The sequence below is a fragment of the Brassica oleracea genome, chromosome C5 (assembly GCF_000695525.1).
Source record: "Brassica oleracea var. oleracea cultivar TO1000 chromosome C5, BOL, whole genome shotgun sequence".
NCBI lineage: Eukaryota > Viridiplantae > Streptophyta > Magnoliopsida > Brassicales > Brassicaceae > Brassica > Brassica oleracea.
Window position 1 is genome coordinate 16,571,423 of NC_027752.1, and position 27,720 is coordinate 16,599,142.

A 27,720-nucleotide genomic window follows, 5' to 3' on the forward strand; every position below is an offset into this window, starting at 1 on the left:
CAGAACGCGACAAATAAACCTTGCGACTAAAAGAACACAGTCTAGAGCTGCGAGAGAGCGTACTTTGAGCGATTCGATCTTTAAGCTCACGGACTTCTCAACGGAGATCTCGGACCAACGATAGATTCGAAGCAGAGCGACGGCACGAGCACTCCTCAAGAAATCTTCGGGATAAACTGGAGAGGTAGGATGGCCGACTGCATACAAAGCAAAAAAAAGAAAATGCATGGTTAGAATCGACAAATCGCTTACGGTTCGCGACATGATATTCTACCAGAAGAACGGTTCCAAAGAACTCGATAATCATCTTGGGGAGGCTCCTCGAAGGCCGAGCTGTCGGACTTAAGGAAGAAGTAGGAACGCTGCCATTTCTGCGTTTTATTCGGATGACCGGCACAGACATTGCAGTTCGGTCGCATCTTCACCGAGTAAGTGCCATCCTTCATATCGGTTATCGAGGTCATCTCCTCGAACGACCTAACGCTCATCGGCAAATCGATCTGCTCCGCCAAAACCGACAAAGTGACCGCTAGTCGCAGCGAGCCATTCAGCAGCTGACTGATCGCGAGATCTCGACGTCTGGCGTATGCTGTGATCAGTCGCGGGATGGGGAACCAGCAACGAGTGTCTTCCGGAAAATAGGATTCGTACACCGTCTGGTACCCCATCGGAGGAGACCAGGGTCTCTGCGCTTCCGTAACAAGGAAGGTCACGCCTATGGCACCCGCAGCCCGAAGAACCCTCTTCACACTTCCCGGAGTCGACTTCGTCTTCTCTACGCCCTCCCAGACCTGACCGGCCAAGAAGGCATGACGCAATAAGTCGGGATGGAGTTGAGGAAGCTCTTCGAAAATTCCTTCGGGGTAAAAGGTAGTCGGGAAGAACTCGGCCTCAGAATCATTTTCCTCCGAGAGACCAACCTCCGCAGATCGAGCTCTCAGGGTGACCGAGTCAACAGGCATCGCCCCGCTCTGCCCGTCTCTCGAACATTCCATTGCATCTCTCGCAACGACGTTCTCACTTCCTTCTCTCGCGAGTCGCGTAGCATCCACGACCAGAAGCCTCTGAAAACGAGATAGATTCACCGTGTCCATCATCGCCGCGCGATGAATCGCCTCCGGATCTCCGACACGATCCCCGTCGGGATTCCTTGTCGGATTCGACGCCGCTGCGACTGCCTTCCCCTTCTGCTGCCGCGATAGCCTCTGACCCGACGACATCGCGGAACGGAACGGTGAAAAATGCTTCGAATGAATCTAACAATGCTTAGAGAGATAAAGGAAAGAGAGAGAAAGTACCTTTGATCGCGGAGAAAAACTTGAAGAAATGAGAGCGGGTCCGCGTATTTATAAGGAAAAGAGAAGGGGGAAACTTGAGGCGCCATCATTAGGCCTATTCGGGCCTAAATGGGCCTCGAAATCCACCCTAAAAACCCAGCGGACCCTCGCGACGATTCCGCTTCTCGACATGTTGTGAAAAGAAGAGACGGGGAAAATAGAGGCGTCATCATTAAGCTTAAATGGGCCTCGAAACTCTCCCAAAGAACCCGACGGACTCTCGCGACGGTTCGCTTTCTCGTCTTAATTAACCATCGGTTATCCTAAATTCGATTAAACCGACAGTTAATCAGGATGTGTCAGCCAAAATCCGGGTATCTGCGATTCAACAATTCCGAGAGAAAGTGTTACCGTAGCCCTTTCTGCGACTCATCGACCAACCGCTCTAACCTCCCGACAGAACTCCTATTCCTTTAAACCCTCGAATTCCAGAATCCATCATGAACTAGACAACCTTTCGTTCACTGATGGACTGGGGGGGACTTACTGTAGGGGATGGATTTAACCACCCCACAAGGCCCAAGGAATAGGTGGCCTGGCCCGGACTAAATAGAGCGATGGCTCGGATAGTCGGCTTGAAGGGCCAGCTTCTCGGCTTGTCTCTAGAATACCTTTAGTCGATCATCGTCGACTAAAGTGCACTCAGCTCGGTGGCTGCTCGGATGAATACGGGACTCTCGGCCCAGTAGGGAAGGCCCACGAAGACGACATAAGCTAGGTCAAGGATGAAACATTAGGAGGACTATATAAAGAGAAGAGAAGAGAAGTGGATCCGAAATCATTGACTAACACTTGGCGGCTAGATTAGGGTTTTCACTGTCCGGTAGCTCATCGAGCCACCGGCTTCCTCTCTGTCGCATTCTCTTCATTTTTCTTGTAACCGACTGAACGTTTTCTCCGACCATAAATAAGACGTTTTTGTTAACCCACATCTTCTTTATTACCGTTTTCCGATCAAACACCTATGGAGCGCTCTCTCACGCGAATCAGAACTTCCAAAAAGTAACAATAGGAAAACCATGACCAATCGAATGGATTTCAAGAAAAGTGACCCTTTTCCTCCAAGCAAACCAAAGAGAAGAGAGACCTCCAATACGCGTGTGATCATGGAAGAAGCGAACCACCACCAGGTGAAAATATCAATGCAGACCAAATCACATCAAAGGACGCTACGCAGGAAGTTGGGAAACTGAAATAGGCCCGCTCCAAATCGAAGAAGAGAAAACCCGGGGAGTTTATGCGAATATCAAAGATTCGTCCACCGCAAGATCCACGATGTCACTAAGCAAATACGAGGATACACACCCGAGGCACAACAACAAGTCAACAAATCTGAATCAAGAGCCACACATGATGAGAACAAAAATATAGATCAACTACTAGAACGAAGCCACAGAAAGAAACACCAATGTCTAGAGTTAGGACGCTAACGCATGAAGGGCTCAAAGAAAGAAGGATCATATGAAGAAAATTTGTCAATAATCAAATTATTTGTAAGAAGAGCTCAAGCCTAATCAAATCAGAATGTTTTTTCATAAGGGAAAGAAATCCAAACGTGCATGATTTGTATATATACATGTATATCAAAAAGTAAAATAATAATCTATATATAATAGCAAACCAATTTTGTGTTAACCTCTGACCTCAATAATTTTTTATAGGAAAAAAAAATTAAAATCTAACGGTGGAGATAGTTCTGAGAATATAATCTAAGGGATATTCTTTTGTTTAGGATGAAGGGCATGACGCCATCACTTTAGCAATCACGTCTTCATCGTATCTATTCAAAAGCATCCCCTGCAGAAACTAATCCTCTTTAAGAGTTGTATACTTTCACACACTCATCGTTCCAGTGGAACGTCATCAACTTCCTTAAAATTTGTATCTTATCAGAAGGTTATAAATTGAAGAGATTGTTTAGGTTTTCACAATTGTTTAAGTTTTCATTGATTGTTCTTCCTCTCCGCCACAGATAATTTCCCCTCTGGCCCTTTCTCCTTTTCTTGTAATCTGACTCCATTAAAGTATTGTTATATCTCTACAATTCTCTAATTATTAAATTTATTCCCTTTGGAGTTTCTGCAATTACAGTAGGCATTCTTTTGCTTAGATAGCTTTGGTGTATGCTTCATTGTTTGATTTGTCTTTGTAGGATCCACATTCAGAACAACTCAATCCCTATCTTAAAATCGAGAAGGTACTTTTCCAAACCGAATATCCATATTATAGAGAGATGTAGAGAGATGTCTAGGAATAGAAGTAATGAAATTTTGATTTAACAAGTTTCCAAACATAGATATGTTGTTTAAGATGTCGCCAGTGAATATATTGCATAGTTCCTAGGTGTATTCAAAGGAGAAGCTGATTAACTGGTTCAAATTAATTATTCATTCCTTATATCTCTTACAAGTGCTTCACTTTTGTTGAAAATTGTCTGGTTTGGTTTTATTTTCTTGTTAATGTTGTTTTGAGTAGGCTTGTTCCATGTCGATGACAAGACAATGAGATGTATATTGAATATTTATACTCTGCAGTGTGATTCGTTTTTTTGTGTGATGGTAAAGCAGATCTAGCATCAATGTTCGGACAGTGCGTTGATCATCTTTCCTGTACGTTAAAGGGCAAGAGAGTTGTATTTTTGTAGCAACTTCTCTCTGATTTGCTTCTACTTCTGCTACTTTGTATTATACATCTGAAGTATTCATTACTTTTGCCACATCCATTAAGGGAAAATCCCTGGGGTTAGCTATAAAAGACAAATGTTTTGGAAAGGTAGTAGAGAAGAACTAGAAGGGAGAAGGAGACCTCTTCCAGGCAGAGAAAGAGGGAATCTTTTATCATTGAGCTTTGACCAAAGTTATCTACGCAGTTCCAGATTGAATTCTTTTCTCTGTCTTTTCTTTGGCTTAGGCCCTGTTCGTTTGCTCACCCAGAGGATCATTTGGGTGAAGATGCAAATCGATGTTCGTTTTGTGCATTATAATGCTATATCCAGATGGATCACCCAGCTGAATTTTTAAAAACTCATCTCAAATTCTCACCCAAATGAAGGTGAGTCTTGATGGTGCATCTGGACGCAGATGCATCTAGTTCAGTCCAAAATGATAAATGACAAAAATGAACTTTTAAAATCAAAATATTATTTTCAAACCCTAAATTCTATTTTTTTGCATATATATTTTTCTGCTATAACCAAAAAATGCATTTTCTCGCAAAAAAATAGAAAACACACTTTCCCGCCAAAACCGCAAAATGCGTTTTTCCTCAAAAAACGTAAAACGCATATTTCCATAAAAACACATTTTTCGGTCAAACCGGTAAAACCGCACTTTTCGGCTAAAACCGGGAAAACGCATTTTCCCGCCAAAACAAAAAAAAATGCATTTTCCTGCCAAAACCCAAAAAAACGCATTTTCCCGCCAAACTCAAAACGCATTTTCCCGCCAAAACCGCAAAAAGCATTTCCTCGCCAAAACCGAAAAACACAATTTTCTCGCCAAAACCGGAAAACGGAATTTTCCCGCCAAAACCGGAAAACACAATTTTCCCGCAAAAACCGGAAAACAGAATTTTCCCGCCAAAACTGGAAAACACATTTTTTCCGCCAAAACTGGAAAACAAAATTTTCCCGCCAAAACCGGAAAAACGCATTTTCCCGCCAAAACCGGAAAACAGAATTTTTCCGCCAAAACCTGAAAAACACATTTTCCCCCCAAAACCGTAAAAACAGAATTTTCCCGCCAAAACCGGAAAACAAATTTTCCCACCCAAAACCGGAAAACGAATTTTCCCGCCAAAACCGGAAAATGTATTTTCCCACCCAAAACCGGAAAAAAAAATTATTTTCCCGTCGAAACCGCAAAAATGTTTTTCCCGCCAAAATCGCAAAAAAAAACTTTTCCCGTCAAGAACACTTTTTCCGCCAAAACCGCAAAACACACTTTTCCCGTCCAAACCGCAAAAAAGTATTTTTCCGCCAAACCCATAAAAACGTATTTTTCCGACAAAACCACAAAAATGCACTTTTTCGCCAAAAACACATTTTTCCTCAAATACCGTAAAAATGCTATTTTTCCGCCGAAACGTAAAAAATTATATTTTAATCATTTTATTAACAAGTCCACCTGGATGTAGATGGAAGTTAAAATACGAAAAGTAAACGAACATAGTTGCATTCAGATGATTCATCTGGATGCATGGACGAAATGAAGAAACAAACAACACCCAGATGGAGCATCCGGATAAGACATCTAGATAGACCATCTGGATGCATATTCCAGACGTACAAACGAACATGGCCTTATTCGAACGGTTCGATTGGAACATATGAGGAGAAGTTGAACCTTAAACAAATTACCTACGCGATCTGAGTTTCTCTGTCTCTCATTCACTATTTTGGGTTTTTTTTTTTGTGTGTATATGGCGTTGGATATATGAAAAGGTCAGAAGAACAAACCCTAAAACCTTAATTAAATTTCTGATGTTTTCATAAATCTCCAAATGCAGTTCTTGCATTTTTCTGCTGTCTTTGAAATCTCTGTTTGCCAAGATCGTTGTATTTAATTGATCTCTCTTCGGTTAGTTGCTTATCGATCACTTTGGTTAGTGCTGTACTTTGTTTGGTGTACATTCGTAGCAACTGTTTCGAAACATCGCTTCTCCTATACACCTTTTCATTGTGATTCTTCGGATTTATCAATACAATGAAATTGTGAAATAAACCTGTTGCTCTTTCCGACATGATCGTAATCGATTTGTTCTGTGTTCTGTGATCTTCACTGTTTTCACCAGCCATCTGATATGTCAGATAATGTTCGTTTTGCGTACATGCGGAGGTTATTTACGTGTACATTTCGACTGTCAGTGAATGTGAAGAGCAAGTGGATATCTCTGGATGATAGCCGGAGTTTCAAGATGGTAGGGATCTCAACAAGCATGACTTCTTAAATGCGGATTGGATCATTAAGATTCTCCATGCTTAAAACTCACAGGAAGAAGGGTTTGGACATCTCCTTTCCCACCATATGCTAAGTAGAATAATATGATAGAAAACTGGGAGGATGCGTAGAGGTGTGTGCATGGGAGGAAGAAGCAAAACAGAGAGGAAGTACTGAAAATGGGTAGGTAGTTATATTTCAAAATCACTAGCCATTTTAGAATGTCAGTAAGACGAAGTCTTCTTGAATTAGCCACATTTTCACTGTAACCATTTCTTCTGCATCCAAGGCGAGCCTGAGTAAAACAGAGATATAATCGATCACGTTGTCAAGATATATAAAATTGATGGAGGTTTGCATATATTTTATGTCACAATGTTGCAATTTTAAAGCGCTTCCTATGGTTTCTTCTTTTCTTTTATTTACTTTACGTTCAGCAACTTTTTGTGGAAGCTAAGACAAAGAAGTTAAATGAGGCAGCCAGGAGAATGCAATGGAATTCCCCGATTTATTTTTTAAAGAGAGATCAGAGCAATGTATTGATGACTAAAACCAATGAATTGAGTAGATATTTTATAATAATTTCAATGGAATATGTAAATTATGGTATATGCATTCATAATTGAATGAAATCTAATATAAAAAAAATTCTACTGATATCCACAGTGTTAATTTAAATGAACTTTAGTTTTAATATGTTTGTGGCATTTGATAATACCCTGTGGTTATTAAAAAAATTTCTACTGATATTCACAGTGTTAATTTAAATGAACTTCAGTTTTAATATGTTTGTGGCATTTGATAATATTAAATATTCAGTTTTTCCAAGGGAAGTAGAACCGGATGGAATAATAATTTCGATGCTGCCACCTTACAAGCCATTTCCAAGCATCTTTTCAAAGCCTGCAATATTAAAGGTACTTTGATCATCAAAATCCTTATTTTTAGACGGCATGATTGCAATGGCTATGCTGCTAAACCATAGAATTGCTCATTCACCTTCGTGTCATCATTTGTCCCATCCCATTTTGCGCCATAGTCAAGGACACTGAATGTTCTGGAACTTTTCCCTTCAGCAATAGACCTGCGGTTTCCTCTCCAGTAACGTCACAAGAGAATAAAAGGAGAAGTTTCAGGGCAAGACATTTGAAGGTTAGTGTATACATCTTTAGTATGTTAAAAAAAAAAAATTCTAGAAAAAATGTGTTTAGATTTTAAATGAAGAGAACTAATGACACAAAGTTCATATTTATAAGTAGAGAAAAGAACTGTTACGCATATGAGTTATGAAACTATATTACAGTTAAACAGGTATCTGAAAGCATGGTGTGTGCCTCCTCCCTCCTTGGAGCTCGTCCATTCGTTGGGTGATCCCATGCTCTCACGTTCGAGTGTTTTCTCGTCCGGTGAGTAAGATTTCTGCTCATTGCAGTCACCTCCAGGGTTGGGTTCTTCGCACCTGGGATAGTACCAGGATCCTTGTGCCCCTGCTCTTGATCAGATAAAGCTGTCCGCCCGAAGCCCGACCTATGACCCACAGAGGAGGACACAAAGATTTGGAACTTTCTTCCTCTTTAAGCATGTACTACTCATTTGTTAAAATTTTAACTTAATTGGATAATGAGAAAAAACGCTGATGGGGTATACTTGCTTGATCAGCTTTGTTTCATTGTCTGCATCGTCACACTTTACTTAGATTTATTTTTGACTTGTTCTTGAAAAATGCATGTTACACAGAATTCTTTAATAATTATCATACATCTTCACTTACTATTTGGCTTTGATTGTTTTATGAATAAAGCAGTTTTATTTAGAACTTGTTTGTGTCAACGATACTAACATTTTACTGTTCTCTAGCATTGATTTGAAGTTCCATTAAATGAAGTCTGTGCGCAGAACTTTAGTCGCTAGAAACATCTGATCAGTTTCTTTTATACTTTATAACATAACACTGGTCTTTTCAGAGCTGGACTTGGTAAGAGGCTAATACATTCTATATTTTATATTTTCACATTTGGTATAAACAAACTATCTTAATTTAATTTAAATTTTGAGCATAATATTTATCAGTAGATAGGAAACTATTGTCGCAGACACAGTAAACTCCAAGACAACTAGGATGAGAGAACAAATAAACGAAATAGCTTTTTCCATAAGTGTTTGTTGTAAGCAGATTTCCACTGATGCGCACACAAGTCGTCCAAATCAATGTTCAAATTAATCAGTTCACCAGGGTAAACCAGAAGTTAGCATTTGATGTGTAGCTCGAAATTTTAGACAATCTATTTACCACAAAAAATATTAATACTAATCGATGTGGACCGTCGTGAGCGAGTCAATTCAGTAGTTGAGATACAACTTTTTTAATGGTTACGCGTAGGGAAGATGGAGTTTGCGGCTTCGTATATTTGATTATTTTATTTATACACATACAATATTTTTTTGTTGTTATTATATAATTTCTTTTCTATAGACCAGATCATTTTTATTAAAAATTAAGGAACTAAACTATAATTAATATATTATGGGTTGATCGGATTAGACATTAAACAAATTATGACACAAAAATCTTATTTTTTTTCACCGACCACATTTTTGAAAAAATATGAACAGTATTGTTTCCATAGTTAAATTATTTTGACATTTATCTTCCATATGGTTTTGAAATGTTTCAGATTCAACCATCAAATTGATACATGTCATTTTAATGCTTTTAGTCATATGGTTAATGAAAACTTACATTTTTTGTACTTTAAAGTCGTTTTAAAAAAATTTAAAATATAACATATAAGAAAAAATCTAACATATTAGTAAAATATAACATATAGGGTTTCTTCATTTTTGTAATTTAAAGTCGTTTTAAAATTTTTAAAATATAACATATAAAGTTTCCTTATTTTTGTAATTTAAAGTCATTTAAAAAAAATCAAAATATAACATATAAGAAAAAATATAAATTTTTTAATTATATGGTTAATGTGATTGTTTAATTTTTTAATAATATACAATTAAAAAAAAATGAAGAATGATACAAAAATTGTTATCAAATCTTTATTATCCATAGTCAGTAATTGTCATATATATGTTAATCGTACTAGGTAATTCCGTAGCTTTTATTTAAGGAAAGAATACACGCTTCTTATAGTTTGGGTTATATAATGTATCAACGTTATATTTTTAAACTATGGTTTATATAAGGTGCTCTAGAATTCTTTGAAATAGGATTTAGAAGGCATACACAAGAAACTTTTTTTAATTTTTAAAAAATTAAGGTTATAACTATTTAAAAGATCCTCAATAATATATATGGGATATGTTTGAAATTGATTTTTAAAGGTTTTAGATTTATACTAATTTGTAGATTCTGATTTCTACCTATTTGTATATTTATAGTAATGTGTAGATTCTGATTTCTACAGATTTTAGAGCGATAGGTTAAGCGCGAAATGTGTATTCTAAATATTTTTATATTACTATTATTTATGTAGATCACATATTCTAAACATAGTAGATTCAATAAAAGAAATTAGATTTCATTTTCTACTCCGTAGAATGCCAATTCTACTTTATGTAGAACAAAATATGAAATTATTATTTAAATATTTTTAGAACTAGAAATAAATACCACTAATTTGATATAGATATGTCATTAGTATTTTCTATTTTTGAAATTTTTTTTTGTAAAACTATTTATTTCATTTATTTTCGAAAATACTAAAGGACATTAGAGGCAAAAATGATACAAAATATAAATTAGCCTAATGAGATATAGTTATCATTTTTTAGTCTAAATTTTTTTTTTTTTTCCTTTTTTAAAACAGTATTTGAGACATTCCAAAAGAACTGATCCGAGAATCTCAAATAATGCCAGTAGTTTTTTGGAGAACTACATACAAACATTTTAAACTCTATTTGAATTTTTGTTTAGAAGAAAAGAAAACTCTTTGTCGTTTTGGCAAATTTAAAATCTTATAGAACAATTACTTTCATTTTCATGTACTTTTAAAACATTATATGTATTTCAATTGGTGTACTATATAAGTGAACAGGTTTGTTTAAAACGATTCTTAAGTTATTAAATTCTGTTATTAAATATTAAATAAAATAAATATAATTATACTGATTAAATATATACATTCCATTAATATTAAATAATTTAACATTTTAAAAAAGAAATTGATTGCCCGCGCCGGGTTTGTTTCCTAGTAATAATAATAACAACAACGCCATCAATGACCTCCTCTCCTCCCTCTCTGGTTCCTAGATGAGCGACACAAATGAGTGATGGTTGAGGCATCTCCCGTCCTATCTCTAGGAATGACCAGAGAAAAAGTTTGACTCTTCCAAAGACTCAAACAGTCCAGATTGGCCATAGCATAGCAGCCAATGCGAACCATGAACATTTTGTATCGCGGATCATTCCCCTCAGCCTGAAGAAGGGAAATATTCGTGGGTAACGATGTCGTTAAGAAGCTGATCGTACTACACCCACAACAGACCAGATTTATATGCAGATCAAAAGACGTCAATGTTAGAAAAGGAGACGACATTGGACGAGGAAGATCATCAACCAAGACCACGGAACCCTCCGGGTAAAAAGAGCCACATGATTCAGTATCCTCGAAAGACTCGATTGAACTCATACCTGCAGCAGGTAGAAAATAAAGGTGAAGTACAAATGAGGACCAGAAAGAACTCTACATATAGGAACAAACAAACACCAATTATGAAAAGACGCACCACCTTAAAGACACTTACAACGCCTAAAATATTGTTCGTTCAAAACGGCCTGTTCCCAAGGAAATAAATGGCCAATAAAAACTGGTCATGGACCCGATTCCCAATAAATCGTTCCCGCAACCAAAAGAAAGAAAATTTAACAGTGCTTGAACTTAGGAACTCAGAATATACTTCACCAATTCTCAACTGCCCAAACAACATGTACAAATCGAGAACGTCTAGTAATATTTGTCTAAGTTCTTTGGATGCGTAAACAGTAGCCCAATTGAACCCTCACACCACGCTTCCCATGATGAACAAAGCAGAATGATCACCTGCATTAATTATTTCATTTAGAAAAAGATGCCCTCGCCTTGTCATATGGCAAAGCAACACAACTTAATCCAAAATTACGATAACTAGCTTCGTCGGCATATTTTTAACAACGAAAAGATATTCTATTACTCAAACTTGAGGTGGTCTGGGTAACCAAACCAGAATAGAAAAACCAACAAAATGAAGCTTTCTATGGAACAATCTTGTCGTCCTACCTAAATAATCAGAAATCCGATTTTCCTCTCGTGGGACATGAGTAATCTTGAAGTCCGGGAAACATATCTGCAGAGTCTGTATCCTCTCCAATTCTTTCGCAATACTTGGCTAAGCTCGTGGCTCCTTAATCATGGCGATCAAATCCTTGCAGTCCGTTCCAAAGCTCTGGCATGTCGAGTATTGCAGTATGCTCTCCATAGCCCATCTTAGTGCTTCTAGTTCTGAATGCAGAGGAGATTCCCGTCGGATGTAGTTTCGTGTTCCCATAAGTTGAACCTCCCCCAAGCTGTCCATCCAAGCCCATCCACACCTGCTGAACTGTGATATAGGTGTCCAAGAGCCATCAATCATACATATACTACCCAAGCTTAAGACTTGAGGTTGATCACTACTATGTTCTTGCTGAGGTGATGGCACCATCTCATTTGTATTGAACCAAGCTTGGCACTCCCTCTCTGTGTACTGAACTAGCTCCAAAGGATCTCGATCAATTCCCCTAAAAAGTTTATCATCCTAAATTTCCCAGAAGTCTCGGATATCTGATAAACCACGCGCCAAGCAATCAGAACACGAAAGTATAGATGAAAATAAATATGAGAATCGAAAAGAGAGCAAGAAAGGTTTTATTCCGAATCTGCGTATGAGCGTTACAACAAGGTAAGAGCCTTGGCCACAAGAGCTGTTGGCAAGATCCCTAGTTCTACCAACTTAAGACTGCAGAAACCTAGTTGAGTCGCAGCTCGAAAACAAAAAAACGGAAAGTTGCCTAAATGCCCTAAGTGCTAAGTTTTGCTCTGAGTAGAAAAATTGCGTCCCCCTGCATCTTCAACCTCGACATCCTTATATACTCCTCTAGAGGCGGTTTGCTCTTTCCCTTTATGCCCTCGGTCAAGTTTATCACTAGGCGGAACTATTCTATTTTTCTTCGAACTTCGTATTTATCTTTGGAAACTTCACATTTATCTTCCGAACTTGACATTTATCTTATCCTTCGAAGTAAATGGTATACCGTCATAATGATTGGGCTCGATAAAATCTTAAGTGGGCTTCTAGCCGCGTTGTAGACCCTTTCGTGCTGTTTTATGACTTGGGCGTTTTAACGATTTATCGAAGGAGCGCTTACGAAACAACGTCGATTCCAAAAAAGGTTTGAATTTCTCGTATAGCGGAGGAAGCTCGAAGTGTTTAGTTAACCGTTGCCGTTTCATACGATCAATTCGAACTTCATACGAGATAACGAGTTCTTGCGGTTTGTAAATCATAAAGTCCCAACGACGACTCCGATCAAGATGAAACAAGAGCAAGTTCAATCCAATCCCGAAGGAGGGAGCCACGAGGACAGGACGAAGGCAGGCTAGTTGATCCAACTCGCCGTACGGGTGAGTTGGACTGCACATTCGGTCCAACTCACCCGTTCGACGAGTTGGACGGTGCATTCGGTCCAACTCGCCCGTTCGGCGAGATGGACGGTGCGTTGGATTTGGATGATTGAGCCTTATAGGTTTTTTGTTGTTCGGGATCCTTTGTCTGAGGCCTGGAGTAACCTTTCTCGAAGATTTATTGTGTGAATCATTTTCGGAGTTGTTACGAAACTCGATTTAGGTTCTCTCACTTCTCTTTTTTTAAAAAATTTTATTATTATTTTTTTTTAAAGAGGACATTTCTTTGGAAGTTTTTGATGTTGATTTCGTCGTAACCGATTTTGACCCCAACTGTATAATACCCAAAGCTCATTCATTTATGCATCAATTTATTTTTCTAGAGCAATCTTCGCAGTAGTCACGATTCGATTTTCTTGCACAACTATAATTTTTTATTTTCTGCTTTTTAAACTCTGTCTCATCAACCTCAGTGTCATGCATAACCTCCTCGAGTGAACTATCAGCCAATTAAAGTCTAATACTCGCTTCAGGAAGCTTATAAGTTAATGACACATTTCCTAACACTGCATTCTCTATTTCACACTCGGCCTTTTTTCAAACTTCTTGGCATTCACGATCCACCTGCTTCTCATAAACTTGTCTCTCATCCCAAAATATTTTAACTTGGCTATCATAATCGTGTGTAAGAAGCGTTTGACGAACGGCCAAATACAAAGGAAACATAGAATGAATAAGCAAAAGGAACTAGGAAACACCATGCACTAAAACAAGGAAACTCACGTGACAACATATCCTTGACAATACATCAAAGGTTTCCTCTAATATCAAACAACTCTCCTTGGCTAGACCCCCAAAGGGGGAGGGTTAATCATAGGATTCAACCTTGAACAAGAATTCGTATTCACATGAAAAACATACGGACATCAAAATGAAGCCTTTGGGTAAAGTCAGCGGTACGGTCAACCGCCTATGTGCTAACAAAGCCGCATTCTCTCCACGTAAGTAATGACATTCACAAGCATAATGCTCAACGCTCCAAGACCACCATTTTGAGGCATATAATTCATTTATGTAACGAAAACAACACTAACACTACAATTAATATCGGCCCCATCCAAACTCTAAGGTAATTGACTGAATGATATTCTATATTGACAATGCAAGGTTTATATATTACAGAGCATGTAGGGCATTCACGTTAGTGATTAATACAGAATCTACTTTCTATATCTACACGCCTCCGCAAGATGGAGGCTGTTTACGGACTCCAATCTTGGAGAACAGTTCTTGGAAGCGAGCTCGAGAGAGGGGCTTCGTCAATGCATCCGCCAACTGGTCTTTTGTAGAGATGTGAGAAACGCGAAGAGCACCCAACTGTACGTTGTTGCGAATGAAGTGATAATCCAGAGCGACATGTTTCATGCGAGTATGGAACACGGGGTTGGCACAGAGATATGTTGCTCCGACATTATCGCAGTAAATAACCGGTGCTGCGTTGAACGGAATGTCGAGTTCCTGCATGAGAGAGCAAATCCACCTGAATTCGAACGCAGTATTGGCAACAGACCGATACCCTGCTTCCATAGACGTACGAGCGACGCCTGATTGTTTCTTCGCTGTCCATGAAATCGGTGTTGATCCAATGTAGATAATAAAGGCATTGGTGGAGACATAGTCATCAGGATCACCCGTTTACTCCGCGTCAGAGTAGGCATATAGAGTCGGAGAGGAGTCTTTTCTTATCCAGATGCCATTCGTGGGTGTTCCTGCAAGGTAGCGAAGAATTCTCTTTGCAGCTTGCCAATGATCTTCCGTCGGTTTATGCATTAATTGTGAGAGCTTGTTGACAGCATAAGCTATGTCCGGGCGCGTGAAGGATAAATATTGCAGGCTTCCCACAACTTGCCTATAATCTGTTGGATTAGCCAGAGGAGTACCAATGGAGAGAGTGAGCTTCTGATGTGTGGCCATCGGCGTTGATACATGCTTGGCGTCTTGCATCTTTGTCTTCGCTAGGAGGTCGAGAATATATTTATTATGCATAAGATGAAGACCGGCTGGAGTTCGCTGAGCCTCAATACCCAGAAAATAAGAGAGTTGCCCAAGATCTTTAAGCGCGAACCGAGTTGCCAGATTCTGAATGATCTTATCAACAAGTTGAAGACTGCTACCTGTGACCACAATATCGTCAACATATACCAAGATGTAGACAATATGTTGACCTTGTCGTAAAGTGAAGAGCGACGTATCCACAAGAGAATTTCGAAACCCTGAAGCGATCAGAGTGTGTTTGAGTTCTTCATACCATGCCCTAGACGCTTGTTTAAGCCCATACAAAGCTTTCCGCAAACGACATACATGATGAGGTCTATCCTTGTCAACGAAGACTGGCGGTTGTGACACATAAACTTCATCCTGCAGTGTTCCTTGGAGGAATGCATTATTGACGTCGAGTTGACGAATTGTCCAGTCGTTCCTGACCGCATGTTGCAACACCAATCGAACCATAGTCGACTTGATAACAGGACTGAAAGTTTCAGCATAATCAAGACCATATTTCTGATTGTACCCACGAGCCACAATCCGGGACTTGTGCCTGCGAATTTCACCATTAGGAGAATATTTTATAGTATGAATCCATTTAGTGTCAAATCACATCCTGATTTGGATCTGGAGGGACCAAATCATAAGTATGATTGCGTTTAACCGCATTGAATTCTTCAGACATGGAGTTCCGCCATTTACGATCTCGCAAGGCTTGGTTAAGGGTCGTGGGAATTATAGGTGTGGTCTTTATGGTTAAAGAGTATTTGGTTTTGGGTTTTGTGATGTTGTTTCTGGAATGGGTTTTCATGGAGTGTTGGTTTTGCGGAACATGAGGTTGAGGGAGTGGGTCTGGAATGTCTGGTTCTGGTGAGGGTGGTATTGGAGACGATGGTGGAGAGGGGTTTGGAGTTGAGTTTGGAGATGATTTGAGAGATGGTGCGGGAGGCTGGTCAGGACAGGTTGTTTGAGTGTTTGTTGGTGTTGTATCTCAAGAAGAAAAATAAAAACGAAGAAGAAGAGGAAGTGGATGGCGGCCACAAAGATTTTAAGAGAAAATTTTAGGTTTCCTTAGCTCTGATACCATCTAAGGTAATTGGCTGAATGATATTCTATATTAACAATGCAAGGTTTATATATTACAGAGCATGTAGGGCATTCACGTTAGTGATTAATACATAATCTACTTTCTATATCTACACAAACCACCTCTTAGCATTGATGCATCAAAATCTCAATCAGATTCAGACTCAAAATCTTCCCATCATTCTGGATGGGGACATGAAAGAGTAGAGGTCAGGCCATTGCGAATGGCTACCCCGGAATGAACAACCCTTAACCGAATAACGATCATAATTTTTTTTGCTTTTCTTTCGCATGTCGTCGATCCGTTAAAATTGGAGGCTTGCAGCCATTTTCCCCACAAGAAGAAGCTTTATTCTTATTTTGCTTCACCAACCCAAGAATGGACACCAGTCGTTACTCCGACTGAAGGCACATAAACCGCATTTGGGCGGGGAAGAATCTATTACATCCCTTTCTTGTCTCGATCGGTTTTGGGGTCTGTCTCCACCGTATTTGCAAGCAGTGGTACAAGTTCTCACCCAATTGAAAGAAAAATAAAACGCTGTTAAAAAAAATATATATATATATATATATATCTTCTTTATATATAAAGTAGTGTTTTACTCACTCCTGAGGCTGCCACATAGGAATCCACGTCACAAAGTCGTCTCCTGACGTTGTGACACGTATCCCAGACGTAAAACTCAGCGTTTCATTAATTGTGGTGCGGGCTTCGATTTTCATTTGGTGTAATCGCGTGTTTGGGCCGAATGTCGTGGTGCGGCCCGTGAAGTAGAGTTCTTCTGTAACCCTAATACCGCAGAGACGATGAATTGGCATTCTTATCTCCTCATCGTACGACGACGACACGGTGACGTTTGTGCTTCTTTTCATCACCAATCCATTTCCAATCAAACGTTCAGATCAACTGGAAAGACAACAACGGAGACATTCTTGAATGATGTCGGTCTCGAATTGGGACGAGCGGAGCTTCGATTTTGGCTAATTGATTTGTTTGGAATTTCTGGGATGCGAGGAACACGGCGAAGGGGCATTTTAATTGGTCTATAACTCCTGCTTATTGACGAACAGGTTAGAACTCTGTGTTGATTAATTTTACTGCTTCCATTTGTTCCTATTAACTAATACCATTCTGTGAAAGGCAACTGAGCGTGGACAAGAATACATTCTTATTATTTTCTTTGCAACAAAAAAAAAAAGAAAAGGTTCAGTTGGTGATTTTGGAAATATGAAGAAGTGCAAGCAAGAAGCTTTATCAGACATTTAATCTGCTAGAAGACTAAACGTAAGAATGTCTTAATGGATATACTCTTCTTTTATCTTTTTAAAAAGTTACCCGACTGCTCAAGTGATATACTTTAAAAAGTAGTAAAGAACTCAAGGTTCTTATCATCATGGAGCATAAACATCCTCTACCCATCCATGGCAAAGTTACACAGTTTTTCCACAACAATTGACGCTCAACGTAATTCTTCACAACAAAATCCTCATATCAGGTTATGGCAAATCGCAGATTGTTAGATGCATCTGATGGTACCATTCAATTGTGAGGAGGCGGTAGAGAAGTCGATTTCATTCTCCAGGTTTCACCTTTTTCTCTCCCTCATTGATTGCTCAAGTTCCTTCTTGGAAGATTGTGTAGTAACTGATTTTCTTTCTCATCAGGTGGTGCGCTCCTTTGAGGACGACGATATTTATCATGTCGGTGGCAAAGTAAATCCCACGTCTGACCTTGATTTCATCAATCTCAAACTCATTTTCTGCGACTTGGATCAGGTTACGCTTACTTATTCATTCCCTTTCTCGAACCTGGCTAAGCATAGTTTTATTAAAGCTGATTTACTTTACCTTCTTACAAGAAATACAGATTTGTAAAATACTCGAGAGACTTACGAAATGCAAGGCAAGAGGATTCACAATCTAAAGTCAAAGAAAACTATTGTCTGAATGCCTTTGGTATAATCGTAGTGTGCTTTATAGTGATATATTGCAGTAGATGTGTAGCTACGTAGTCTAGACAAGTAAATTAAGAAAACATGAAGGATCAGTTTAGCTTCTATAGATAATGGGATTTGATGTATTTGATTCACTAAATGAATGGAGTTAGAGCTTTACAGAAAAATGTTTCTTTTATTGCATATCTTTTGGCTATTTTTGACCCGTTCAAACTAATGTGTTATATATGCACATAACTGTTCTGATGGATCAAGATTTCTTGCAGGGAAATTGAGAAATTAAAATTATCTGAGATGTCAAGCAAATAAGGCGTCATTGAAGTGGCGAAGATGTAAGCAGTGCTTGCTTCTCATATGCTCAACTTCAGTAGTAAACTTTTGTGATTCTCTTTATAACGACCGATGATTTGTTTGAAACCATATATGTTTTTGAATCCTCAGAGTTTCATTTTAGAGCAAGATCTAAAGTGAGGTACATGTGCAGCATTTACAAGCTACACGATGAAGCCAAATACAAGGTCTTCATGCGCTGGATATCTGATGAGTCAAAATGGGAGCACCAATTTAAATGTTGTTCTAAAGCTGGTGTAAAGAAATGCTGTTCTAAAGCTTCCCATAAACCATGTTTTGTTCTTGGATATGATCTTGCAACTTTGAATTTAATAATTTATTATTTTGTTTGACTTAATAATTATTAAGTTGTCAAAATTCGTTTATAAAAAAATTAACAATTATTAGCTCTTTTGTCTTCTTTTTTGTCTAATAATATACAGTCGTGATCTTATACTTGCCCTGGAGAAACGAGACACCAGAACTACAAACTAGCTTATGAATGTATCTTGATCTAAAATTATAGCACACGATACATTTTTAACTAATGCATATATCATATTATGTTTTTTTTTATGTTCCATAATAAATTTCTAAAATAAAATAATAGATTATTCGGTATAACAAATAAAAATAATATAGGAGGTAATAGAATAAGTAAAAAAGCCACCGATTATATACGAAACTGAATAATAATATTTTATAAAAACACAAGTACATTCAATATAACAAAAATATAAAATAATCAATGTTTGGAGTATTAAACCTAACAACAACAATACAAACTTGAATTTACTTACTATATATAAAAAATTGAGCAAACCTTAACAAAATATATACCATTTCAATCATGAAATTCGTGTCATGCTAATACAACTTTATAATCTCTAAAAAGAATAATAAAAAAATAAAGAATTTTAGTTAGACATATGCGAAGATGACATAAAAATGTATTCTCATTATAAAAAACATAACAAGAAAGGAAAATAATAACAAAAATAGTATAATGTCATAAAATATATTTGACAACAAATAAAAGAACAAAAACAAGTTACAAAAAGAAGCAAACATCAAACGTTAACTAAAATGAATATAATATCTTTCATCACTTAAAATTTTTTACAAGACAACAATCATTTTAATACATATTTCTTACAAATGCAAATCTAAAACACAAACCACAAGATCGTACAAAAAATTAAAATCTAGATCACAAGTAAATTATATCCTGCCCGTAGGGCAGACCTACCGCAGTATATATATATATATATATATATATGTAAATGCAATGCTACGTTCCTCGTAATGCAAAACTAGCAACTTGGACAAAGAAAATCACAACCTGGAATCAGCGAAGAATGACTCATAAAGCTCAATGAAGAGAGGAGGAGCATCCCATGGACGCTCCTACAAGATTGAAACTCCCATTTCGGGCCCATCTGAGACGCTTGGAAGCTGGTGTACTTTCTGAAGATAATCTCTATCATACATCGTAGCAGCTGTCATTTTATTTTTAGCAGGTACCGATGAACCACCACCCTGACGATACCGTTCATCTTACATTTCACCTCTCCCTCCGAGACCCCAATTGGGTTCAGATTGACGTAGTCATGGAGATCCACTCCAAGACTGAAGAGCAATATGACCTATTGTATCCGTAAGATCAACCAAACCAATATCATTACCCAACCGACAAAAGGAGGAAACAACATCCACGGTTAATGGCGGACTCCACTGCGACTAATCCGCTAAAGATAATAATCCAGTTTAAGAAAATGCACAAGGTTGAAGGGACCGTTTTCTTATAAAATAATACCTGATGATGAAAGTGAAGTTTTGAACACGAGCTCCTGCTCACAGGACCACTCACCATGGAAGCGTGCTCGAAAAGTCAACCAGTGCATAGAGATGGCAATTATTGTACTTTCCCGCGGGCCGGGCCCGTTAAGCATTGCAGCGAGGCGGGATTGGGCATGAAAATTCAGGCCCAATTTAGTAGCGGGCCTCGCGGGATGTGCTCGTGCGGTATCGGGCCAGAAGCAGGATGGTCTCAAATGAGACCGTGGGAAATTGAGGACCCTCTTCAGTTTCTTCACCAGTTCATCCCTTCACCTGAAAAAAAAAACGAGAAGAGTTAGAGAAATGCAATTAAGAGGCGATCTTTACCGAAACAACGGCTGGAGCTCCGGTGATGGCGTTTTGAGCTCCGACGGTGGTATTTATGGTACCTACGTCTTCGACCTTCACCATCTGAGGTTCACCGACAAAGCAAAAGAATTTTGGATCTTCGACAAAGCTCTGACAATTGTTCTTGTGCTCCAGCGTCGTCGATTTAAGCTTCAATCTTGTTTATGGTGTTCTATTTGTCTTCGATCTGGAGCAAAGGACTTTTGGTAAGATTTTTTATTTGCTTAAACGTATCAAACTTCTTTTTGAAGTTTGTGTTTGTGTGATTGGTTAAGCTTGTCTCGTTTTGATGTTTGTGTTTGTGTGAATTGATAAGCATTTGCGTTGAACTAAATGGCTTGTGCTCATCAGAATAATAAAAGAACACGGTTGTTTGTTAATTGTTATCATCATGTCAGTTATGTTTTAAATCTATTTAAAGTTTCCTACTTATGTTCCGGTCTGTGGAACTAAACTCGGGGTCTGGTTTTAACAGTTATAGCAGTTTCAGTTGGTAGGCATTGGTCTGATGTGTGGCCTGGTTTTACTAAGATTCGAAAACCCAATGGAGAGGAGAAAGCTAAATGCAATTATTGTAAGAATGAGTATGCATGGATTTTCCACGGGCATGGAACAACTGGTTTTAGAAGGCATCGTGATAGATGCAAACTTTATCCAAGGAATCTCCAAACCAAAAAACTCGATGCCGAAGCCAAATTAGTAAGTGGCAAATATGATCATGTTGTGTTCAAGCAGCTGGTAACCAAGACTATAATTCAGCATGACCTACCTTACTCTTACGTTGAGTATGAGAAAGTCAGAGAAACTTGGAAGTACTTGAATGCTGATGTCAAATTCATTTGCCGAAACACAGTTAAAGCAGAGGTCAATCGTTTTTGTGAAAACGAGAGAGAGACATTGAAGAGATATTTTGGCTGGTCTTCCTGGAAGAGTAAGCTTTACTTCTGATTTGTGGTCATCATTGAAACGTGAGGGTTATATGTGTCTGATAGCACATTACATTGACCGGAATTGAAAGCTGAACAGTAAAATACTGATGTTTTATGCTCTCCCACCACCTCATACAGGTATGAATGTTGCAATAAAGCTTCTTGAATCAGTGGAAGAGTGGGGACTAGAAAAAAATGTTCTCTCTCACATTAGACAATGCTACAAGTAATGATTCGATGCAAGATATTGTGAAATCTTAACTGCTTTTGAGGAATAATTTGGTGTGTGGAGGTGAGTTTTTTCATGTCAGATGTGCATTTCACATACTTAACCTCATTGTGCAAGATGGTTTGAAGGTCATTAAAGATTCTTTGCACAAAGTTAGAGAGAGTATTAAGTATGTAACAGCATCAGAGATGCGTGAGATGACGTTTGGAAAATGTGTGGATGCTGCTGGTATAAAGGAGAACGCTGGTTTGATAATGGATGTGCAGACAAGATGGAATTCGACATTCTATATGCTTGAAAGAGCCCTTCCATACCGTGAAGCGTTTTTTAAGTTGGAGATATATGATAGGACAAACTATAAGTTTTTGCCTACAGCTAAGGAATGGAGCCGAGCTGCGAATATATGTGTTTTTTGGAGCCTTCTGCTAAGATTACTAGTTTGATGTCAGGTTCAAAATACCCAACATCAAACTTGTATTTTTATCAGGTATGGAAGATCCATAATTGCCTCCGGATAAATGAGGAAAGCGACGATGAGATTGTCCGAAACATGGTGATACCGATGAAAGCGAAGTTCGATAAGAATTGGGAAGAAGTCAATGATATTTTTATAGTGACAGCTGTCTTTGATCCACGCTTGAAGCTTCCAGTTGCAGAATATTGTTTAGGGAGGCTTGACATGAGTACACGTGATGCAAAAATGAAGAACTTACGTCTGAAGCTGGAAACTTTGTTTGAATCATACGACAAAAAATCAAAGTCAACCTCACCTTCTACAGAGCCTCGTGAGATAGATCAACAAAATGTTTGTGGAGGACCGAAAGGAACGTTTGAGAACTATGATGTAAGTCTCATGTTTCTTTTCTTTTTAAATTAATTCCGAAACTTAAGGAAATTGTTTTTTTTACAGTTTTAAGTTTTAAAAAAAAAACATTATAGGATTTTTTTTTGCGTTTCGCAAAATAGTGTTGCTGCGAGTGGAAAGACAGCTCTACAAGCTTATCTGGATGAACCTGCACTAGATATGAATAGCTTTGAAAGCTTGGATATTCTCAAGTGGTTGAAAGATAATACTCATAGGTATGGCAATTTTGGCGATTTTCCAGCAATGGCTTGTGATCTACTTAGCATTCCGATCACAACAGTGGCTTCAGAATCCTCCTTTAGCATCGGTTCAAGAGTTTTGAACAAATACATGAGCCGTCTACTTCCCAAAAATGTGCAAGCTCTGATATGTAGTAAGAATTGGCTAAAAGGATTTGAAGCTTATGAGCATGGTAAATTATTCACATTATCATACATTTTATGGTGTAGATGCAAAGATTAGATGGACGTTCTAATACAGAAGCAAGTACAGCAGCGAATGGAGCATAGTCTACAACAGAGAAGTGTACGTAAGGATGAACAAGTCAAGATGAAGATTACGACTTGAAGAATGGATTGTGAACCAAGGCGAAGTTAATGCGAAGACATCTTGGGGAGCAAGCTTGAAGAGATTTACCTTGGAGAAGGGAGATCTCACGATGGGAAGTTTCCTAAAGAATTTGGAGAGGTTTTAGGGAACTTACCATATTTGGGTAGCTAGTGAATATTGGGTAGATAGGCGTGGATAGCCGACTTGGCTGTATTGTATATATAGTCATACTCGACCTGTGGATTAGGGTTGTCGAGAGAATTGTATTCTTAGCATAAGACTGTAGTTCACTAAGCTTGTAAGCGAGTGAATAACACTAAGGTCTAAGGGGTAGAGGTTCTTGATATCTTGCATATTTGCATCATTTTAAGTCTCCAATTTGCACATATTGATCATATAGATTAGGAATTTAGCATCTTTAGGATCCATATTGCATTCATATGTCTTAATCAGGTAATGGAGTATCTAATAGAGTGATTGGAGGTGTTTAGAAGCATTGTGGTTCAAAAAAGAGATAAAGAATGAAGTTTGGTCGAGTTGATATGATTACAACGCGGGTTGTACCATGCGGGTTCACTAACCCGCTTGACATGAAGCATCGGAGAGCTCCGACGCGGGTTGGATCACGCAGAGAGTCGCACCCGCGCATACGAGAATGAAGCCGCTTGATGTCTTGACGCGGGTTGAGGCACGCAGGTTCCCTTACCCGCGTTATCGAAGTGAAGTCGTCGACGAAGTCACGCGGGATGAGCGACGCGGAGTCCTTTACCCGCTCGCATGAACTGCGCGTAGTGACGTCTTGACGCGGGTTGAGGCATGCGGGTTCCCTTTTCCGCGTTGTCGAAGTGAAGTCGTCGACGAAGTCACACGGGATGAGCGACGCGGAGTCCTTTACCCGCTCGCACGAACTGCAGGCGTAGCGACGGTCCGACGCGGGGAGTGTGACGCGGGTTGGATCCGATCGTCTCTACCCGAGTCGAAACCTTATCCTTAGTCGAATTTTAATGTTTTTAAAGGGCTTTTTAGACTTTTGAATGAAAACCATTAGGTTTACCAAAGACATATAAATACTCTTGTAATCCCAAAGTTGGGACTTATCTTGTTTTCTATCTAATCAAAATGGAACCTTTAGGTAAAAAGATCTAATCTTGATCATTATCCTTTGTGATTGCTTTGTTAATTTGATCACTAATCATGATTAACACCAAATCATCATTGATTCTTGGGTTTATCATGAAGATTAGTGAGTAGTCATATTTGGATTCATGGGTTAGGGAGACTAAGGGTGATTAGGCTAGATCTAAGGTGTTGTAGCACATATTCATCTTGTTCCTTGCTAGTAAAGTGCTTTTAATGCAGTTTTAGAGTTGGCCTCTCTAAAGTTGAGCCTTAGGCATTTCAGACCCGATAGGTGTTCGATGAAATGTCTGAACCAACTCTAATATGCTTTTAACACTCTTTACCAAAGAAATTTGATGTTAAAGGTGTTAAGATGGCTAATGGACTTGAAATTAATGATTGCTTAGATAATATTCAACCAAAGAGATTTGATGCTTGAGTTATCTTAGTGAATGAGCATTCATCTAGAGATAGAGTTTATTTAGGATTGTGTCTAGGTCTAAGGTTAATAGATTGATTGAAAGATACCACCTTTAGATTGAAACTTGATCACCCAAGGTCAATGCCCTTAGCCCATGAGTTCTCCCGTCTCATAAGAAAGGAAAACTTTGTTCTTTATAGGATTTTAGTAGGATTCTAGTTCAAAATCATCTCACTAATTGATAGCACTTAGATTAAGCATGATCTTGCATTTCATTTGCTTTTGAATCACTTAGAACTGGTTTGACATCCTTTATACTATAACATTTGATTAGGAGCCTTGAAAACTCCTAAAATCAAATTGGCGCCGTTGCCGGGGAAGCTAGTGGATCCAGGATGTTTCACCTTACCTTGTGCTCTATGACCCATGGTGTTTGAGCGGTGTCTGTGCGATCTTGGAGCTAGTGTCAGCTTGATGCCTTTGTCTATTGCAAAGAAGCTTGAATTTACTCAATACAAGAAGTGTAAAATCTCTTTGGTGTTGGCTGATAGATCAGTGAAGAATCCTGTTGGTATCTTAGAAGACCTTTCCTTGATAGTTGGTAACTTTGAGATCCCTACTGATTTTGTTGTGTTGGAGATGGGGGAGGAAGCCCACGACCTTTTGATCCTTGGAAGACCATTCTTAGTCACAGCAGGAGCTATTGTAAATGTTAGACAAGGAAAGATTGATCTTCATCTTGGAAAAGGGAACATCCTCCACTTTGACATCAATGAAGTGATGAAGAGGCCAGCCATCCAGAACCAAGGTTTCTACATAGATGAAATGGATGCTCTAACTGATGAGCTTCTAGAGGAGTTGGCACTTGAAGACCCTCTACAACATGCTTTAACAATTGAAAGAGAGGTCCAAGTGATTGAGAATAAGAAAAGTGATGCTTATGTAAAGGTTCTGGATTCTCACAAGGGGATTGGTGGTGAGGATCAGAATGAGGAGCTTACACATGGGATTCAACATGCTGCCTCAGCTACTCAACACGAAGACAGTCACCAAGAGGACTGGAGTGAACTCAAGGCGCCTAAAGTGGAGCTTAAACCTCTTCCCCAAGGTGTAAGGTATGCTTTTCTTGGACCTAATGAGACTTACCCTGTCATAGTGAGTAGTGAACTGAATGAAAATGAATTGTCTAAACTTTTGAATGAACTTAAAAAGTATAGAAAGGCAATAGGCTACTCACTAGATGATATTAAAGGGTTATCACCTTCTTTATGCATGCATAGGATACATCTAGAGGATGAATCTATGACTTCTATAGAACATCAAAGAAGGCTGAACCCCAACTTGAAAGATGTTGTTAAGAAGGAGATTCTAAAACTCCTAGATGCAGGAGTAATCTATCCTATTTCGGATAGCAAATGGGTGTCTCATGTGCATGTTGTTCAAAAGAAGGGTGGAATAACTATGGTTAAAAATGATAAGAATGAAATAATTCCAACAAGAACAATAACAGGACATAGGATGTGCATATATTATAGAAAATTAAACCCAGCATCTCGAAGGATCATTTTCCGTTGCCATTCATTGATCAAATGCTTGAGAGACTTGCAAATCATCCCTATTATTGTTTTCTTGATGGGTATTCAGGGTTCTTCCAAATACCCATACATCCAAATGATCAAGAGAAAACAACATTCACATGCCCGTATGGTACCTTTGCTTATCGAAGGATGCCATTTGGGCTATGTAATGCTCCAGTCACCTTCCAAAGGTGCATGATGTCTATTTTCTCTGATCTTATAGAAGATGCTGTGGAGGTGTTCATGGATGACTTCTCTGTCTACGGATCTTCGTTTTCTGCTTGTTTGTCCAATCTTAGCAGGGTCCTAAAGCGATGTGAAAACACCAACCTTGTGCTGAACTGGAAAAAGTGTCACTTCATGGTTAAAGAATGGATTGTGCTTGGACGCAAGATTTCAGAGAATGAGATTGAGGTGGACAAGGCTAAGATTGAAGTGATGGTTGGGTTAGCTCCACCAAAGACAGTGAAGGACATTAGAAGCTTCCCTGGTCATGCTGGGTTCTATAGAAGATTCATCAAAGACTTCTCCATAATAGCTAGGCCAATGACTAAGCTTCTATGCAAGGAAGCTGCATTCAACTTTAATTGGGAATGTCTAGAAGCATTCAAGAAGTTGAAGGACAAGCTGGTTAGTGCCCCCATTATGCAGCCACCAGATTGGGATCTCCCCTTTGAGATCATGTGTGATGCTAGTGACTATGCTGTGGGAGCTGTTCTTGGCCAAAAGAAGGACAAGAAGACTCATGTGATTTACTATGCGAGTAAAACTCTTGATGAAGCCCAAATGAAGTATGCTACAACTGAGAAGGAGCTGCTAACTATTGTCTATGCCTTTGAGAAGTTCAAAAGCTATTTGGTTGGGTCAAAAGTCATAGTATACACTGATCATGCTGCATTAAGACACCTCATGGCCAAGAAGGATGCTAAGCCAAGGCTGTTGAGGTGGATCTTCCTGCTACAAGAGTTTGACCTTGAGATCAAAGACAAGCCAGGAGTTGAGAATGGTGTAGCTGATCACTTGTCTAGACTGAAGATTGAGTGTGGGATCCCCATGGATGAAGGGCTTCCAGAAGAACAAATCATGGCAATTAGAGCAGTGGTAGCAGTTTGGAAAAAAGCTTGAAGAGGGAAAGGCAAATGAAGAGAAAGGTCCTTGGTATGCTGATTTGGTGAACTACTTAGCTTGTGGAAGAGAGCCAATGGGTCTTGAAGGATATACCAAGAGGAAGTTCTACAAAGATGTGAAAAGATACTATTGGGATGAGCCTTACCTCTACATACTCGGTAGAGATCAATTCTATAGAAGAGTAGTAGCTGAAGAAGAAGTTGATGAGATCCTTACACATTGTCATGGATCATCCTATGGAAGCTATTTCGCCATTTTCAAGACTGCTTCAAAGGTGCTACAAGCTGGGTTTTGGTGGCCTCATATGTTCAAGGACACTAAAGAATTTGTCTCTAAGTGTGATTCATGCCAAAGGAGAGGGAACATCACCAAAAG

At 38.8% G+C, this 27,720-nt stretch overlaps 1 protein-coding gene and 1 long non-coding RNA gene across 9 annotated transcripts in view; both read left to right on the forward strand.

Moving 5' to 3' along the window:
• The first annotated feature begins 16,880 nt into the window (after nt 1-16,880).
• Nucleotides 16,881-18,745, forward strand: LOC106293075. 5 transcript variants are annotated; one of them, XR_001260346.1, is made up of 6 exons: nt 16,881-17,341; nt 17,570-17,639; nt 17,722-17,832; nt 17,924-18,012; nt 18,278-18,343; nt 18,453-18,745. It is a non-coding gene; the product is annotated as an uncharacterized LOC106293075 (long non-coding RNA). The 5 variants fall into 5 exon arrangements; XR_001260344.1 differs by lacking the exon at nt 17,924-18,012 and having other exon boundaries at nt 16,881-17,127; nt 17,198-17,341; XR_001260347.1 differs by lacking the exon at nt 17,924-18,012 and having other exon boundaries at nt 16,881-17,127; nt 17,257-17,341.
• Nucleotides 18,746-20,394: 1,649 nt separating this feature from the next.
• The window catches only part of LOC106343542, a 15,263-nt gene continuing 7,937 nt past the window's right edge, over nt 20,395-27,720 (forward strand). For 3 of the 4 annotated variants that reach the window (XM_013782784.1, XM_013782785.1, XM_013782786.1), the window contains exon 1: nt 20,395-20,734. The gene's annotated coding sequence lies outside the window, so the exon portion shown is untranslated. Of the gene's footprint in view, nt 20,735-21,003; nt 21,137-27,720 lie in introns of those variants that run through there. The other variant, XR_001269979.1, reaches the window with a different exon arrangement.